The following is a 19,942-nucleotide window of genomic DNA, read 5'->3' on the forward strand; positions in this document are numbered from 1 at the left end:
ATCAATTTGTCAATTTTAATCTTTTCTGTAATATGTCATGTCTGAATCATAAAAAATATTACCAGATTATTGTAAAAAAATTATATTAAGGCTTAAAAATTGTAGTTTAAGGATATTTTAACTGATAAAAAATATATAAAATGAAAAGATGACTAAAATTTTCAATTAAGCTACTATTAAATATTAAAAATTTGTTGTAGTACAAAGTTAATTTATTAATTTTAATCTTTTCTGTAATATTTCATGCCTGAACAATAAGATATTTTACCAGATTATTGTAAAAATTTTAAATTAAGACTTTAAAATTATAGTTTAAGGACATTTTAACTGCTAAGAAAATATAAAATGTTCAATTAAGCAACTGTTAAACATTAAAAATTTGTTGTAGTACACAATTAATTTGTCAATTTTAATCTTTTCTGTAATATTTCTTATCTGAACAATAAAATATTTTACCAGATTATTGTAAAAATTTTATATTAAGACTCAAAAATTGTAGTTTAAGGACATTTTAACTGATAAAAAAATATAAAATGTTCAATTAAGCAACTGTTAAACATTAAAAATTTGTTGTAGTACACAATCAATTTGTCAATTTTAATCTTTTCTGTAATATGTCATGTCTGAATCATAAAAAATATTACCAGATTATTGTAAAAAAATTATATTAAGGCTTAAAAATTGTAGTTTAAGGATATTTTAACTGATAAAAAATATATAAAATGAAAAGATGACTAAAATTTTCAATTAAGCTACTATTAAATATTAAAAATTTGTTGTAGTACAAAGTTAATTTATTAATTTTAATCTTTTCTGTAATATTTCATGCCTGAACAATAAGATATTTTACCAGATTATTGTAAAAATTTTAAATTAAGACTTTAAAATTATAGTTTAAGGACATTTTAACTGCTAAGAAAATATAAAATGTTCAATTAAGCAACTGTTAAACATTAAAAATTTGTTGTAGTACACAATTAATTTGTCAATTTTAATCTTTTCTGTAATATGTTACGACTGAATCATAAAAAATATTACCAGATTATTGTAAAAAAATTATATTAAGGCTCAAAAATTATAGTTTAAGCACATTTTAACTGATAAAAAAAATATATAAAATGAAAAGAAGACTAAAATTTTCAATTAAGTAACAATTAAACGTTAAAAATTTGTTGCAGTACATAATTAATTTGTCAATTTTAATATTTCTTGTAATATTTTCACTGATAGAGAAAATATAATAAAATACAGATAAGACTAAAATTTTCAATTAAATAACAGTTAAACATTAAACGTTTGATGTAGTGGATAAATAATTTGTAAATTTTAATATTTTGTGCAATATTTCATGTCTGAACAATACAATATATTACCAGATTATTATAAAAAAATAATATTAAGCCTCGAAAATTATAGTTTAAGCACATTTTAACTGAAATAAAGAATATAAAATTCAAAGAAGACTAAAATTTTCATTTACTATAAAACATTAAAAATTTGTTATAGTACATAATTAATTTGTTAATTTTAACCTTTTTTAATACTTCACGTCTGAACAACAAAATAAATTATCAGATTATTATAAAATAAAATTAATATTGAGGTTCAGAAATTGTAGTTTAAGCATATAAATAATAAGACTAAAATTTTCAATTAAGGAACTATGAAACACAGAAAATATGTTGTAGGACAATACTAATTTCTCAGTTTTAATATTTTCAAACAAAATATGTTAAGTATTACCAAGTTATTGTAAAAATATATTGTTCATAATATAGTTATAGTCATTTTAACCGAAAGAAACTAAACATTAAAAATACCCATAATAAATATGTAATGTTTTTATTTACTTACAAATTTAGTTTCACCTCGAGGGAAGTGAATTCTTGGGTTTGGTTAAGTAATACAGTCACGTGATATGTTAATTAAATGGTTTTCAATAAGTTTTTATTAATATACATTATGTATTTTATATGTGTGGATGTGTACAAAGCACTTAAAAATTTATACGATCATCTGCTGATAAAAACCAGGCACTTTCTTATTTCGATGATTGCGCCGATCGGTCTTGCATCGTGATCAACTTGTCCTCCGTTTCTGCCGCATTTAATTTCCGTTTCGAGTTTCATGAAATGTGCGTTACGTACAAAATCGTAACCGATCGATCGGTGAAATAATCTGCTTAAGGATGATACGTATCAACATAATTATAAGGGTCACAATGTTATCTGCGGTTCCGACGTTATTAGTCCGATTTTTATTGTGTGGCTGGGAGATAAGTTTCAAAGAAAGTTCCAAGATAAATACGGCTCGGTCTTTAAATTCCGTAGAATTTAAAACCAGAGTTAATCCCGTACATACCTACGGGTACGTCCTCACGGCGGTGCCGGGGCCCGTAAGTAAATTCCCGAGAAAATAAAGATATAAAATGGTAACGTGAGACGGGGAAATTTGTTAAAACAAATCGTTAAAAAAAATCGCCCGGGGCGACATGATAAAAATAACTGTAGAAACTCGAAATTGTCGAATTATCAATTCTGTTAGGATTCTTGTGGTCTTTTGCATAACAAGTGCCTGTGACGTCAAGCACTTTTATTTATAATTCAAACTGCTTATATGCTTAAAATATTTTAGCAATATTATGATATAACACGGCAATTTTTTCTTTTTTATTGTTGTAATTCAAATTTGTTTAAGCCAGCGAATTTATTTGTCTTACGAGGATGTTTCGACTGAAACATAAAAATATTTGGAATTGTTGTTTGTTACCGTTATTTTTTCACCATTCGAGTATTTATCGCGTTTGTTATTCCAGTTCAATTTGTGCGTCATGTCACGTCGACCGAAGATATGTGCCTTTAATCTCCGTTTAAATGCAATTTGATATTTATTGAGTCAATTTGTCAACTTTAATCTTTACTGTAAAATTTCATGTCTGAACAATAAAATATATTGTCAGATTATTGTAAAAAATGCATATTAAGGCACAAAAATTATAATTTAATAACATATAAAAGATAAAAATAACATGAAAAGGAAAATTTCCCTTTAAGCAACTGTTAAACATTAAAAATTTGTTCTCGTATATAATTAATTTGTCAATTTTAATTTTTTTTCCAATATTTCATGCCTGAACAATGAAATGAAAAGCAAAATTTCCAATTAAGTAACTATTAAACATTTAAAAATTTATTGTAATACATAATTAATTTGTCAATATTAATATTTACTGTGATATTTCTTGTCGGAATAATTAAATTTATTACCAGATTATTGTAAAAAACATATTAAGGCTCAAAAATTATAATTTAAACACATTTTAACTGATATGAAAGAAAATAAAATGAAAAGAAAACTAAAATATTCAATTAAGCAACTGTTAAACATTAAAATTTGTTGTAGTACATGATTAATTTGTCAATTTTAATTTTTTCTCTAATATTTTATGTCTGAACAAAAAATATATTACCAGATTATTGTAAAAAAATTATATAAAGGCACAAAAATTGTAGTTTTCAATTAAGCAACTATTAAACAAAATTAAAAAATTTATTGTACTACATAATTAATTTGTCAATATTAATATTTTCTGTGATATTTCTTGTCCGAACAATTAAATTTATTATCATATTATTGTAAAAAAGCATATTAAGTCTCAAAAATTATAATTACATTTTAACTGATATAAAAGAAAATATAATGAAACTAAAACTAATATTTTTAATTCAAAATTTAATTATTAATTAAAATTTGTTGTAGTACATAATTAATTTGTCAATTTTAATTTTTTCTCTAATATTTTATGTCTGAACAAAAAATATATTACCAGATTATTGTAAAAAAATTATATAAAGGCACAAAAATTGTAGTTTATGAACATTAAAAGGTAAAAAATACAATGAAAAGAAAAATTTTCAATTAAGCAACTATTAAACATTAAAAATTTATTGTACTCTATAATTAATTTGTCAATATTAATATTTTCTGTGATATTTCTTGTAGGAACAATTAAATATATTACCAGATTATTGTAAAAAAGCATATTAAGACTCAAAAATTATAATTTAAACACATTTTAACTGATATAAAAGAAAATATAATGAAACTGAAACTAATATTTTCAATTAAGCAACTATTAAACATTAAAATTTGTTGTAGTACATAATTAATTTGTCAATTTTAATTTTTTATCTAATATTTTATGTCTATATATTACCAGATTATTGTAAAAAATTTATATAGGGGCACAAAAATTATAATTTAAGAAACTTAAAAGGTAAAAAATACAATGAAAAGTAAAATTTTCAATTAAGCAACTATTAAACATTAAAAATTCATTGTACTACATAACTAATTTGTCAATATTAATATTTTCTGTAATATTCTTTGTAGGAACAATTAAATATATTACCAGATTATTATAAAAAGCATATTAAGGCTCTAAAATTATAATAAATTAAACATATTCAAACTGATGTAAATGAAAAGAAGACTGAAATTTTCAATTAATCAACTATTAAACATTAAAATTTGTTCTAGTACATAATTAATTTGTCAATTTTAATTTTTTCTGTACAATTTCATGTCTGAACAATAAAATATATTACCAGATTATTGTAAAAAAACATATTAAGGCTCAAAATTATAATTTAAGCACGTTTTAACTGATATAAAAGAAAATGAAATTAAAAGAAAACTAAAATTTTCAAATAAGCAACTATTAAACATTAAAATTTGTTCTAGTACATAATTAATTTGTCACTTTTAATTTTTTCTGTAAAATTTCATGTCTAAACAATAAAATATATTACCAGATTATTGTAAAAAAAAAACATATTAAGGCTCAAAATTATAATTTAAGCACGTTTTAACGGATATAAAAGAAAATGAAATTAAAAGAAAACTAAAATTTTCAAATAAGCAACTATTAAACATTAAAATTTGTTCTAGTACATAATTAATTTGTCAATTTTAATTTTTTCTGTAAAATTTCATGTCTGAACAATAAAATATATTACCAGAGTATTGTAAAAAAAACATATTAAGGCTCAAAATTATAATTTAAGCACGTTTTAACTGATATAAAAGAAAATGAAATGAAATGAACACTAAAATTTTCAATTAAGCAACTAATAAACATTAAAAAATTGTTGTAGTACAACATTGTTGTAGAAAATTCATATTGAGACACAAAAATTATATTTTATACACATTTTTACTGATATAAAAAATATAAAATGGAACGAAGATTAAAATTTTCAGTTAAGCAAATAAAGCAACACAATTTAATATTTTCTGAAAAATTTCATCTCTAAACAATAATCTTTCTTTAAGGTGAATAAATTAAATAACAAAAAATAAAAAAATTATTTTATTTTACAAGACAACAAATATTTTTATTAATAACCGAAAACAAAAAAAAATTGATTGATAACCAAATATGGGCATGTTTTTTTTTATTTGACAAATTTAATTTTTACTGTAATTATAATTTAAACACATTTTAACTGATATATCAATTAAGCAACTAAAAATTAGTTGTAGTGAATTATTATTAATTATTTATTCATAACAAGTTTCAAAAATTATTTTAAGAGACAAAAAATGAAAAAGACTAAAATCTTTAATTAAAAAACTATTAAAATTTATTTGGACAACCTTTAACCAAAGATTAAATGTATGTTTTCTCTTTGCTGTAATTTTAATTAATCCTCTGTAAAATCACATGTCTGAACAATAATTTGTTTTACTAAGTTAATTATTCAAAATGAGTGTTGAATGAACATATAGTTTAACAAATTTTTGAACAGAGAACAAAAAAAAATAAAAAAAGTCATTAAACATTAAAAATTTGAGTTCAAAATCGATGATGGTTTAAATTTTTTACCTTGACCCAAGGAATGTCTTCGAACATATCACCAACCATAAAACTGCGAACTTTAACATATATCTTTATCGGTCTAATGACAATATGATTCATAAATGCGAATAATGAAACAATGCTGTCTCATATGCAAATTAAAGGATCTTGTTTGACTTATAGCTGTTGAAACCGAACGTAAATCACTGTCGAATACCTACTTCAGAGGACATTGCGAGAAAAATAAACGAAACTTATTCCAGTATATATTTACATCAGATTTATCATTACACATCAAACTGCACGTTAAAACCAGATAATGTAATGTTAAATAACAGGTTTTTATACACATATATAGATATTAAATTTTTTTTAAGTTTTAACCCCGCGGTGGGCTTTCGACGAGTAACACAATTATAGAAGAAAAAATGACGGGTTGTACCATATTTTAGTCAAATAATTCATTGTCCGTGACATAGTTGGCTTTCGCAAACAAGAGACGGACTAATTGTTTGTCATTTATAAATAAATAGGTGTGAAGTTTATAGAGCACTATTTGTCGAGCCGTAAAGTCATAGAAACAGAAACCAACTGTGTTGGGCCCGTTTTTTCTCTCCCTCCACCGCGGTCGTCCCAAATTTATTTTATCATTTCGCAAACACGACACAGAAAAAAGAAATTGAAAGCAATAAATATTTATTGCGTGCGTTTGCGTTTCAAAAATGATAGGTGTGAAGCTTATGGAGCACCGTGAACTCCACAAATGGGGAGACAGACTAGTTTTTCCTCTGATTGTCCTTAATTGATTTTCCGTGGCGTATAATAAATATTTATGGTGCGGTGCGTTAAAAATGACGTTTACTTTCTAAAAATAATGTAGCAACATATTAACAATGGCTTGATAACCATTTCAAATTCTAAATTGGATATATGGAAATTTTCAAGTGCACTACACTATAGCCCACATGAAATTATCGTATCGTATTTATCATCTGTCTTGGTATTTAACAAACCCGCATTAATACGGGATTCTCAAAACAAAAATAGCCTATAATTTTTCATTGACGTAATTAGGGTATTAATATTGCTACCAAAATGGGAACCGAATGGAAATTAGACACAAGATATGGTAAATTAAAAACATCCCACCATATTTGGTTATCAATCAATTTTTTAATTTTTTTTTTTTTGTTTTTGGTTATTAATAAAAATATTTCTTGTCTAAAGCTACAGTAAAGCTTACTTTAGTAAAACATTTATTTATTCAATTTTTTTATTAATTTGTTTCCTATTTATAATTAATTTTATACAACCTTTTCTAAGGTAATACAATATTTTAACACTATTTGGTTTTTTAAAATAATCAGCCTAAAAATGCACAGATTAAACTATATAGATCTAGAAAAAAAAAGACTATTATTTTGATATGAAATTTTACAGACAATTATAATATAATTAATAGTTTCATATCTGAACAATAAAATATGTTACCAGATTGTTATAAAAATTAACATTAAGTCTCAAAAATTATAGATTAAACACATTTAAATTGAAGATGGAAATTTTCTATTTAGCAACTATTAAACATTAAAAATTTGGTGCAGTACATAATTAATTTGTCTTTTCTGTAATATTTCATGTCTGAACAATAAATTATATTAACAGATTATTGTATAGAATTCATATGAAGAGCCAAAAATTATAGTTTAAGGACATTTTAACAGATATAAAAAATATAAAATGCAAACAAGACTAAAATTTTCAATTAAGCAACTATTAAATATTAAAAATTTGTTGTAGTACACAATTCATATGTCAATTTTAGTCTCTTCTGTAATATGTCATGTCTGAATCTTAAAAAATATTACCAGATTATTGTAAAAAATTAGTTTAGGCACGTTTTAACTGATAAAAAAATAAGAAATGCAAAAAAGACTAAAATTTTCAATTAAGTAACATTAAACATTTATTGTAGTACATAATTAATTTGTCGATTGTAATTTTTTCTGTAATATTTCACATCTGAACAATAAAATATATAACCAGATTATTGTAAAAAATTACATTAAAGCTCAAAAATTATAGTTTAAGCACATTTTAACAGATATAAAAAATATAAAATCCAAACAAGACTAAAATTTTCAATTAAACAACCATTAAACATTAAAAATTTGTTATAATACATAATTAATTTGTCAATTTTAATCTGTAATATTTCATGTGTGAACAATAAAATTTATTACCAGATTCTTGTAAAAAATTCATATTAAGGATTAAAAAATTAAGAAAGTTTTAATGTTTAATACAGTTAAAATGTGCTTAAACTATAACGTTTGAAACTTAATATTATTTTTTACAATACTCTGGTAATATATTTATTGTTGAGACATGAAATATTACAAAATATATTAAAATTAACAACAAATTTTTATTGTTTAATAGTCGCTTAATTGAAACATTTTAGTCTTCTTTAAATTTTAGATTCTTTATCAGTTAAAATGTAACTAATTATAATTTTTTAGTCTTAATATTATTTTTTTACATTAATCTGGTACATTATTGTCATGAAATATTAAAAGAAATATTTAAATTTGACATATTAAGTATGTATTACAACAATTTATTTAATGATTAATAGTTGCTTAATTGAAAATTTTTGTCCCTCTTTGCATTTTATATTCTTTATATAAGTTAAAATGTGTTTAAACTATAATTTTTAGCCTTTATATAATTTTTTTATAATAATCTGGTATTATATTTTATTGTTCAGACATAAAATATCACAGAAAAGATTAAAATTGACAGAACCACAAGAAATTTTTAATGTTTCATAGTTGTTTAATTACAATTTTTAGTCTTCTTTGTATTTTATATTTTCTTATATCAGTTAAAATGTGTTTAAATTATACTTTTTGAGTCTCAATAAGATTTTTATAATAATCTGGTAATACCCTTAATTAGTCCTCTTTGTATTTTATATTCTTTATATAAGTTAAAATGTGTTTAAACTATAATTTTTTAACCTTAATATATATTTTTTTATAATAATTTGGTATTATATTTTATTGTTCAGACATGAAAAATTACAGGAAATATTAAAATTGACAAATTAATTTTGTACTACAACAAATTTTTAATGTTTAATAGTTGCTTAATTGAAAATTTGAACTTTGCATTTAATATTCTTTATATCAGTTAAAATGTATTGAAAATTTAATTTGACCCTTGATATGAATTTTTTACAATAATCTGGTAATATATTGTATAGTTCAGGCATGAAATATTATAGAAAATATTAAAATTGACAAATTATTTATGCAGTACAACAAATTTTTAAAATTTAACTGTTATTTAATAGAAAATTTTATCTTTATTTTATATTTTTTCCACCAGTTAATGTGCTTAAACTAAAATTTTTTAGCTTTCATATGATTTTTTTCCAAAATTTTTAATATTTAATAATTAATTAATTGATTAATTAATCCCTTTTGCATATTTTTTACATTTTTTATTTTTTATACAAATTAAAATGTGCTTAAAAACTAAATTTTGAGTCTTAATATGTTTTTTTTTCAACAATTTATTGATAAAATTTTTGAGCCATAATATGAATAATTATCATTTCATATTTAACTGATTTTTTTTTTAATTATTTTACGTTAATATATTTTTTTATTTATATCAGTAATTTACAATTTAATAACACCATTTGAATACACTATTTTTAACGCAAAAGTCCAGTCCCAAAGACCTTCAAAGATATAATTTAGTTTTTATAAAAAAGGCAGATGAAACCACCAAGATTCATAGCTTTTATTATGGCTAAAACCCATTGCAACATTAATAAAGACCACTTGAAATATTTATTTCGGTCCAAAAAATTATTAAAGTCAATAATTCGAGAAAAAATGCAATAAACTCGAGTGGTTTTACGGGCATAATCTTATATGCAAAATTTATGGCCCAATAATTCGTTATTGATTTTTATTTTGTGTGTTGTGTTTGGCGAGTAAGTTGCACAGTTAACGCGTATGCAAGAGCAGGAGAAAGACTGTGTTGTGTTGTGGGAGGTATAAGGTCAATTTTGGCCACACCGCATTTATTCAAATATGGTATTACGCCACTGTATTATTGTGTAGATCCAAGCCCAAATTTATACCATAAAGGAGACACATTATTACGTTATATACCGTATTTGCATATTTATATACGTCCATTATCACATATCCAAACCAAAACTATGAAATTTAACTTGCTAATACACCGGGTGCAGAAAAAAAAGACGAAATAGTTAAGTTATTCATGTCCATGCAGTCGCCCCACACCGATTGCAACAATTAATATTATCGTCTATAATAATTCGTTTCGTCATTTTATGTGGGAAAAGCAAATACGTAAATGCAATTTCATGCCTCTTAATAGTTTTTATTATTAACACCTACAAAGTAAAAATGTACTCAACCTTGCTGACATTCGTTAATGCTTTGTTTCCAACGGTCTTAACTTATTTTTAATTTCTCGTATTGTTATTGCCTTTGTTAGCACTGTCACATAAAACCGGCAACTCGCCATTAAATGTCTTTAATGCTTTTATTACCTCGAATGCACTCTAGCAGCACCATCACTCCAATTCTTCTAAACGCCACACAACCGGAAGATTTACGGGCAATTTTTACCATTATTTCATGGATAACGTTTACGTGACTTCCGAAGCCGATTCACGTGGACGTATTCCGAAGACGTTTATCTCGGTAATCGGTAAAGATTGGTTCCGGTTTCGGTGACATTCGATATAGAAAATTGGGCATTGTGTTCAAACGCCTACGGTGAACCGATGAATTTTTAATCGACCGAGTGACGAACCTGTCATCTCATTACAGCGTGCATAGTCAATAAAACATTATAGAAATTTTAGACATCTTAGACATTTTAGACATTTTAGACATTTTAGACATTTTAGACATTTTAGACATTATAGACATTATGGATATTAGAGACATTACAGACATTATAGACATTATAGACATTATAGACATTATAGACATTATATACATTATAGACATTATAGATATCATAGACATCATAGACATCATAGACATCATAGACATCAGAGACATTATAGCATTATAGACATATTCCGAAGACGTTTATGTCAATAATCGGTGAAGATTAGTTCTTAGACATTTTAGACATTTTAGACATTTTAGACATTATAGACATTATGGATATTAGAGACATTAGAGACATTAGAGACATTAGAGACATTATATACATTATAGACATTATAGATATCATAGACATCATAGACATCATAGACATCATAGACATCAGAGACATTATAGCATTATAGACATATTCCGAAGACGTTTATGTCGGTAATCGGTGAAGATTAGTTCCGGTTTCGGTGACATTCAATATAGAAAATTGGGCATTGTGTTCAACGCCTACGGTGAACCAATGAATTTTTAATCGACCGAGTGACGAACCTGTCATCTCATTACTTCGTGTGTTAAAAATCAAGTCAGCATTTAGGCAGTTCTGTGTAAATCATGGGTAGTAACACCCCTCCCCCCCCGAGTTCATGCACCTTTCAATGTTTATTCATAACTTGATTAACATTTTTACCGTGAGATATCGTAGGTTTTTCGTTTTTTCCATTTTTAATTTGAACCCATAATTGTCAAATTATGAATGCATAAACACAAGAACATAAACACGACCGTATTAAAGTTTGTAATAATGACGACGATAAAAATACGTAGCGTTATAACTTCTTAAGAAACTTTATGGTAATAGAAAAAGGATGGTTCTGGTGATATGCATTGAAATAAGGCCAAAGAAATTATTTATACATTAGAAATGGAAACGTACCGCTGTTAAGGCGTGACGACCAAATTCGTAACGATTTTTTTTTATACGCTGTCGCAAATAATGTTTCAGAACGCACATGTAATTTTATGTTAGGTTAGGGCACTGAATATTTGTTTGTTTTATGAGCGTATTCCGGTCACAATGTCATTTCAAACCAGAAACATCTCAAGTCAATTTTATCATATTTAGTAGACTGTTCCATAAATTCCAACCTGGTTAAAAATTCTTTACACATCGTTCAGTAACTCAGAAATTAGAACATGTAGATTCAGTGGCCCAATTTTAACAAAACTTGATGAATATATGAGTTCATCTGAAGACAGAAAATGATTGTACGTAACACTCTTTCATTTATTTCCTTTAGTCCTCAAATTTTTATCAGCTAAATCAATTTGACAGAGAATGAATTAATTGCTGGCTTAAAAGAAACAGGACTGGAGTCGGAACACTGTCTGGAACTGTTGGAGAACGTGTTCTGAAGGTCGTGAATGACGTGTAAGACATCCAGGCCACCCCTCTTACCATTCCCAGTGTGTTACATTGCCACATTGTCGTCAGTGGTTGGAGTGGTGTAAAGAACGACAGCTTTGGGATGTAAAATGGAAAGAGACAGTCTTCACTGATGAGTCTCGATTTTGTTTGACTTTGTATGGTGATCGGGTACGTGTCAGAAGGGACTGAAGGTGCGTGTGGTAGTAATTTAAATAATTCGACCACCCACCAATATGGTACATCCAGGAAATTGTTCCCTCACCGTGATACCCTTCATAATCATTTTGTTCAACAGACTGTTGTCTAACTTCATATAGCAAGGGTTAATTTGGAGTTACGCAGAACGTTTCCAACATTCCGAACTACATTTGCTGACATGGTCAGTATCATAGACAGAAGATTTAGATATTCAGCCTTTCTTCCACAGATTTTGGCAGATCTTCAACCTCAAGATATAGAATGAGATGAAATTAACCACCTCATTAGATAAATGCCATGGTAAGTGAAGCAGTATCTGAAGGACCATGGAGAATAAATTGAGTATTACAATGTAATCTTTAATGCTTAAATTTTTGAACGAATAAAAAATGTAATTTGACGTATCAAGTTTTAAATTAAAAACATTAGAGACATGATAAACATTATAGACATTATAGACATTATAAACATCATAGACATTATAGGGACTATACACATTATACACATTATAGTCATTATAGACATTCTACATATTTTAGACATTTTAAACAATAGTCAATAAAACATTAATCATTATAAACATTAAATACATTATAAACATTTTAGATATTTTAGATATTATAGAAATTTTAGACATCTTAGACATTTTAGACATTTTAGACATTTTAGACATTTTAGACATTTTAGACATTTTCGATATTTTACACATTTTAGACAATTTAGACGTTCTAGACATTTTAGATATTTTAGACATTTAGATATTTTAGACATTTTAGATTTTTAGACAGATATTTTAGACAATGTAGAAATTACAAACAATAAAACATTAGAGTTATTATAAACATTAAAGACAGTATAGACATTATAGACATTAGAGACATTATATACATTATAGACATCATAGACATCATAGACATCATAGACATCATAGACATCATAGACATCATAGACATCATAGACATCACAGACATCATAGACATCATAGATATCAAAGACATTATAGGCATTATAGACATTTCAGGAATTCTAAATATTTTAAACATTTTAGATGTTGATTAGTGCCATTATAAACATTAAAAATATTATAAACATTTTAGATGTTTTAGACATTTTAGACATTTTAGACATCTTAGACATTTTAGACATTTTAGATATTTTAGATATTTTCGATATTTTAGACATTTTAGACAATTTAGACATCTTAAACATTCTAGACATTTTGGATATTTTAGACATTTTAGATTAGAGAACATTTATTATAAACATTAAAGACATTATAGACGTTATAGACATTATAAACATTATAAAAATTATAAACCTTAGAGACATTATAGACATTATAGACCTTATAGACATTATAGACATTATAGACGTTATAGACATTATAAACATTATAAACATTATAAACCTTATAGACATTATAGACATTATAGACATTATAGACATTATAGACATTATAGACATTATAGACATTATAGACATTATAGACATTATAGACATTATAGACATTATAGACATTATAGATATTATAGACATTATAGACATTATAGATATTATAGACATTATAGACATTGTAGAGATTATAGACATTATAACCATAATAGACATTATAGCATTATAGACATTATAGACATTATAAACATTATAGACATTATAGACATTATAGACATTATAGACATTATAGACATTATAGACATTATAGACATTATAGACATTAAAGACATTAAAGACATTATAGACATTATAGACATTATAGACATTATAGACGTCATAGATATTATAGACATTAAGACATTATAGACATTATAAACATTATATACAGACATTTTAGATGTTACAGACAATATAGAGAGACAATAAAAACACAGTTTAGATATTTTAGACATTAAAGACATTAAAGACATTAAAGACATTAAAGACATTAAAGACATTAAAGACATTAAAGACATTAAAGACATTAAAGACATTAAAGACATTAAAGACATTAAAGACATTAAAGACATTAAAGACATTAAAGACATTAAAGACATTAAAGACATTAAAGACATTAAAGACATTAAAGACATTAAAGACATTAAAGACATTAAAGACATTAAAGACATTAAAGACATTAAAGACATTAAAGGACATTAAAGACATTAAAGACATTAAAGACATTAAAGACATTAAAGACATTAAAAACATTAAAGGCATTAAAGAAAGACATCAGAGACATTAAAGAGAAGCATTAGAGATATTAGTGAAATAAAAGACATTGAAGATTTTGAACACGCTGATGAAGACATTAAAGAAATACATTAATGAAAGGCATTAGAGCCATGAGAGAAATGAATGTCACTGAAGATATAGATGCCATTGAAGATTTTGAAAACACTCTTGACATTGAAGACATTGATCTCAATGAAGATGTTAAAAAAAGACATTAAAAAACATAATGCTTTTTTAACCAATTTAATAATTAATTCGTAAATAGTTCTTCTATTTCAAAAAAAAAAAACAAAATTTGCTCAGTTCATCATCCATCAATTCATTAACCGTAACACCACCAACTCTGGAACCATTTTTTGTTGTGATCTCGCGAGGTGAAAATACTGTTGGCACATTTCGTGAATTTGATCAATTTGATCCGCCATTGTGTTCACGGTCAAGGTTCCGCGGCCGAACGTCCGTCGATCATTTTTCCGCCAGTATTGTAATAAAAAAAAAAACACGGCAAAGCTCTCAGCATTTTTCTAATTTATACGTATATATATACGTTCGGTTGGCGGATACATTGTTTCCGGTTCGGTACGTGTTTTCCGCGTTCGAATGCGCAGGCAACGTGTTTACACTGGTAGCATAGAAATTCACGCCGCACAAAAACAAATAATCCACTCATATTTACCTATTTTAACAATCTTTATGTTATGTCATTAAAAATAAATATTTGTGCTTGTCGTCGTTACGTTATGGTGGTTCGCCTGATAAAAAGAATTTATGGCATTCCAACGTGAATGAATGAGTCCTTACGCTGCGGCGTTTAAAGCGATAAATTTTCAGTTCGAAGCAATTAAGTTGTAATTCACTAAAAATTTGTGCGCCCGTCGCCCGATTAGTGCGGGGAATCACGAAAATGTTGTCAAGATAAATGTTTCGGTGGTTACCTAATTTTATCGGCCGGCTGGGGAGGTCGTATCTGAAAATAATAAGGAAAACTGTCAGTTAAAGAAAATTAATAAAAAATTCTATACACATACAATTATTTCCTATAATATTTTATAAGTTTTTTTATGAAAAACTCCATACAAGTTAAAAAAGTATCATGATTTATTAAAAGTTATGATCTGCACATGTGCTGAGCCGACAGGCAAACTTCTGATAAAATGTTGTACATATAATTAGTTGATTTATCTATCATTATCTTTACTAAATATTACGGCCATAAAAATCTGATCATATATCTAATAATTTATATATTAGCTACTTGAAAAAGTAATGAATGTTTTTGGTTCCTAATTTGAAATGAGATATTGATATATAAAAAGAAAAAGAGAAATATTAAGCACCCTGTATAATATTTCGGAATACTATTAATAGTTCTTGATAGGATACTATTTTGTTAACGTGTGTACCAAGTATGAACTTTACAACATTACAATTATTCTGAAGAGGAGGTCTAACTGAGATTTACTTTTTCTTCAGATCCCAGAAGATGGAATTTTTTTCGGTACTTAATATTTAATTTTTTTAAAAATCATAGGTTGACTAATTAATATATATGTAATACCAATAACTGTAAATACCCATTTTAGATATAGAGACTGCTGATATAGGATAATGCCATTTCAAATAAGAAAGTTATTGATATTTAAAATAAGGAAAAAAATAAAGAGAAATATTAAGCACCCTGTATAATATTTCGGAATACTATTAATAACTATTGATAGGATACTCTTTTGTTAACGTATGTACCAAGTATGAACATTCCAACATTACAATTAGTGATAATAAAGACATTTTAATTAGTTACACCATGTTTGAAAATTTGAAGGAAATCACTTTATAAAATAAGTTCCACCATATAGCCCAGATATTTCTCCATGTAATTATTATTTATTTTTGCCATTATTCAATATTTTACGTAATAAATGATTTAATTCTGAACAGGAGATTTATCTTTTCTTCAGTTCCAAGAACAAGGAATTTTTTTCGGTACTTAATATTTAATTTTTTTGAAAATCAATGAGTGACTAATTAAAATATATGTAATACCAATAACTGTAATGTAAATACCCATTTTAGATATAGAGACTGCTGATATAAGATAATTCCTTTTCAAATTAGAAAGTTATTGATATTTAAAATGAGGAAAAAAAAAATAAAGAGAAATACTAAGCACCCTATATAATATTTCGGAATACTATTAATAACTCCTGATAGGACACTCTTTTGTTAATGTATGTACCGAGTATGAACTTTCCAACATTACAGTTATTGATAATACAGACATTTTAATTAGTTACTCCATGTTTGAAAATTTGAAGGAAATCGATTCATAAATAAGGTTCCACCATAGAGACCAGATATTTCTCCATGTGGGTATTATTCATTTTTGCCATTGTCCAACTTTTTACGTAATAAATGGTTTAATTCTGAGCAGGAGGTTTATCTTTTATTCAGATCCAAGAGTATGGAATTTTTTTCGGTACTTAATATTTATTTTTTTTTAAAAATCTAGAGTGACTGATTAAAATATATGTAATACCAAGAACTGTAATGTAAATACTCATTTTAGATATAGAGACTGCTGATATAAGATAATTCCTTTTCAAATTAGAAAGTTATTGATATTTAAAATGAGGAAAAAAAGTAAACAGAAATATTAAGCACCCTGTATAATATTTCGGAATACTATTAATAGTTCTTGATAGGAAACTCTTTTGTTAACGAGTGTACCAAGTATGAACTTTCCAACATTACAATTATTGATAATACAGACATTTTAATTAGTCACTCCACGTATGAAAATTTGAAGGAAACCCATTCATAAAATAGATTCCACCATAGTCCAGATATTTCTCCATGTGACTATTATTTATTTTTGCCATTGTCTAATTGTTTATTTAATAATATGTTTAATTTTGAAGAGTATATCAAAACTGAGGATCACTTCTTCAGTTCCAATAACTAAGTCAAGTTTCAAGTTAAACTTAATATAATTTCCATGAAGATTAATTCTTTATAAAACACTTATTGACTTTCAATTTTAAAAATTATTTTATTTTGACAATCAACAGTCAATAATTCCCTTAATTTCAACATCTTGATTTACAAATGGCACCATTTTTATCACGTATAAAGTTTAAAATGTCACTCAATTTTTATAACATTTTTAAAAAGAAATCTAAGACAAAAGTAGAAGTAATATGAATCAAATTCTAAGTTACTTTCATATTGAAAATATGTTACAATCCATCATATATATAATTTCATTTTCACTTGCCTTTCCAAGACACTCAAATTAAGGCAATTAACTTTATTTTAATTAGCACAATTAACAAATATAATAACACAAATCAATCATAAATAAATCCAGGAAATTATTATATTACTATTATTATTATTATAAGGCGTCTGTTACCAAATATAGGAAGGATACATTTAGGACAAAAATAGGACGCACCAGAAAATTAAACGCCCCTCCCAATAAATATAGGGCCCAATATCGTGAAGCTGAAAATGGATGCAAATAATCGTTTGTAGAAAAAATATGAAACCTCATAAAGTTAATGACACTGAGACATAACAGGGTAACAAAAACAACCGTGGCACTTAAGAAACATATGGAAGCCTTGCCGCATATGGTTTTTTGGAAATAAAACGATTCAGGAGAGCAAGAACCGACGTTTCCACATGTTAAGCTTAAATAAATATTTATTTATACAAATTAATCCAGTTTCTTATATAATGCCAAGTTTTGTAATTAATTATTGAGTAAAAGTTTTTTTTTTTTTTGCTTCAAACCGATTGACAGCTCACAGCGAATTATGAATGTTGGTGTTTCTTAACCTGACCATTGAGTCATGAAATACTTTAGTTAATGAGCAAAAAATATTGAGGAAAAAAATTACATGTATGTATATATATATATATACCCGCGTAGAATTGTAATTTAATACCGTGAATGCCGCTTTCAGGACGGTTTTAAATACAAAACGTGAAAATATTCAGTTAACTATAATCTATCAGTGTGTACAATCATGTAAGAGAAACTTTTTCGCTTTATATGGATTGTTGTAAATATTTAGAACGATTTTTATCGCTTTGGATAGTTACGAGTCAATTGCCGCTTCTAAGGGGAGAAAGACTGGATAATATTTGGTAGTCGTAATCTGATTGTATCGATCAAAATTGACACTATTTGAAGTGGTATCAATTTGGTACAGAGAATAAACGAGAAACGTGGTTTTGGATTTTGAGATTCAGCGAAGCTTGATATATATTCTCTTCCACATGATGATTTCTACGTTGATTAATTAATTTATTCTAACAGATAATTAATAGAGTTATAATAAAACTAATCTGCAAGTGAAAATAGTAAAATATTGCATAATTAAAAGAAAAAATATACTTTTTCTTTATTTTACTTGAATAATCAGCTTTACCTCTTCAGTAATTAGTTGTTCAAAGAAGTTCAGTGTTGAAATTGGACATTTATACGTTTTTGCTTATAATTGTGTTCGAAGATATTTTTAAATTCTTATTGTGGGTCCAAAACTGGGATTTATTTTGTTTATTTTAGTCTTTTATCTTTAATTTATTTAATTAGCTTTCAGTAATGAGCTATTCATAGATCAAAGAGGTTCACAGAAGTAATGAATTTACCCTGAATATAAAAAATGTTTCTGTTAACATTAAATTTGATTTTTATTTTTATTTTAACAGAAAAGACATTGTTAATTTGTCTTGGTCTTACTTAATCACAACATTTAAGAATATATGGTTAAATCAAATTTATTCTATTGCAAAATTACATTTTTGGGTTTCGCCCACTTTTACCATAATTTCCTTATACATCAAATGAAAAATAATGGTGAGTGAATGTGACTGGAGCAAACTTATTCGAAGGTAAAAAAGTGAAAGATTACATTTTTGGATTACGTCCACTATAAAGTCCAATTACTTCTAATTTGAAAACACCTCTTGATCTAATCTGTTAAATAAATATATAATAAATAAATAAACTTAAATATATATATATATATATATATATATATATATATATATATATATATATATATATATATAATATATTTTATTTTCCTTTATTTTACTTGAATAATTAGTTTTACCTCTTCAGTAATCAGTTGTTCAAAGAAGATCAGTACTGAAATTAAAAATTTATATTCTTTTTGCTTATAATTCTTATTGTGGGTCCAAAACTTTGGATTAATTTTGTTTATTTTGATTTATTTTAATTTCCTTAATTAAAGCTTTACCTCTTCATAGATCAAAGAGGTTCACAGAAGTATTGAATTGAAA

At 25.6% G+C, this 19,942-nt stretch overlaps 1 protein-coding gene across 1 annotated transcript in view; it reads right to left on the reverse strand.

The window, feature by feature from the left end:
- Window positions 1-19,942, reverse strand: part of LOC109596306 (stAR-related lipid transfer protein 13) — a 102,376-nt gene that overhangs the window by 46,938 nt on the left and 35,496 nt on the right. The window contains exon 3 of the mRNA XM_049968285.1: window positions 15,565-15,596. The gene's annotated coding sequence lies outside the window, so the exon portion shown is untranslated. The remainder of the gene's footprint in view (window positions 1-15,564; window positions 15,597-19,942) is intronic.

The sequence above is a fragment of the Aethina tumida genome, chromosome 1, assembly GCF_024364675.1.
Source record: "Aethina tumida isolate Nest 87 chromosome 1, icAetTumi1.1, whole genome shotgun sequence".
NCBI classification, from domain to species: domain Eukaryota; kingdom Metazoa; phylum Arthropoda; class Insecta; order Coleoptera; family Nitidulidae; genus Aethina; species Aethina tumida.